Source organism: Mastomys coucha, chromosome X, assembly GCF_008632895.1.
Source record: "Mastomys coucha isolate ucsf_1 chromosome X, UCSF_Mcou_1, whole genome shotgun sequence".
Lineage (NCBI taxonomy): Eukaryota > Metazoa > Chordata > Mammalia > Rodentia > Muridae > Mastomys > Mastomys coucha.
Genome location: NC_045030.1, coordinates 80386279 through 80387872, shown reverse-complemented (window position 1 = coordinate 80387872; position 1594 = coordinate 80386279).

Below are 1594 nucleotides of genomic sequence, written 5' to 3'. Positions count from 1 at the left end.
CATCTAAATCTTAAGATAATTACTTGTGTTTTTCTCTGCCCTGTCTTTAACTGAATGCCAGGGTTCATATGACTCCAGTTCCTCAGTTACTGGGGAATATGGAAGGTAGATGAAGAGATTCCAGTATACAGAAAATGGAAGCTATATTTAATGTAAAAGCAATGTAAACAAAAAGGAAAAATGGTACAATACATAGTAGGTAAAAACTAAACTATACAAGAAGTTGGTAACTCAGCATTCTTCATAAATACCAACAAGCCAGGCTTTCACGATAGGATGAACATACTACAGGCATTTTGCTAGTCATTTATCCTTAAAATCAACATTTTTTTGATTTGGATAATGTGGACCAACTAGTGTTGAATTTTCTGGAAGCAGCTCTCACATGAAAAGATCATGGGGGGAGTTTGGTGACAGGAACGAATATGATCAACTATATTGTTGAAAATATTTTCTGCATAAAAATATATGTAATCTATTTTGTAAGTAAACTGCCACCACTTTCTCTTCACCCTAAACAACCCTCAAGATTGGAAAGATATTTGCTTCTACTCTTTGCCAGCCAGATATTCTTGGAGTGGGATGTCTTAGTTTGGGATGAATGTCCTCAAACAAATGAAGCATAATCAGGACTGAGGCAGCACGCCAAGGGGTTGTTAAGGAACTATTTGGCCAGGAAGACTTTTTTACTGGAGCACAGCAGGCAATACAGCCAGCAAGACATTATGAACAGGTGTGCCTCTGTGCATCCCAAGCTTGGGACAAGCTCACCCCACCCTCAGGTTAACAAGACCCCATCTCCTCCCTTCTCTCTCTCATCAAAAGCCCAGAGAAACCCTATCTGATTTTATTCTCAGAACTAGAACAAGCCTAGAAAGAAAAATCCCCAACCCCAGAGCCAGAGATTTCCTTCGTAAAACTATTAAAAGGGAAGGCATGACTTATGAATCCAGTCTAGCCTGCCAGGGTCTCCAGGAGGATCACTACAATATGTGGACTGTGGTAACCCAAGATTTTGGGACCACATCACACCAGATTACATTCATAGCTCACTCATTTGTGGCAGCAATAAAAACAGAAGGAATATGCTTCTAATGTGGAGAGACAGGACTTTGGAGGAATGAATGCCCACAAAATTTCCTCCCCATGATGGATCTTAATCCCCCTAAGAAAATTTATCCCCATTGAAGGAAAGGTTTCCATTGGAAAAGATATTGTACCTCCATATACTATAAGGAAGGTAAGCCATTGGAGCCTTTAAACTTTATAGGGGTCAGCCCTTAGCCAGGACAGTAAGAAGTACAGCTTCTTCCATAGATGCGTTGGGGGTGTCCAGCATCTCAGAAGACTCCCACCAAAAATTAACCATTAAAATAGATAATGAGCCATCCAAGTGTCTTATTGGCACTGGAGCAGACAAGGGAATTTTAAGGCAACATGAGATCCCACACGACAGGCAATTAATCCCTGGGTCGCAGCTCCTAGGCATAGGGGTACATTTCACACATTCATCAACAAACAGGCCGACAACTGGGAGGACCCTGATGGAGCTTACAGTCTCATACACCCCTTGGTAGCTCACATGGCTACCAAT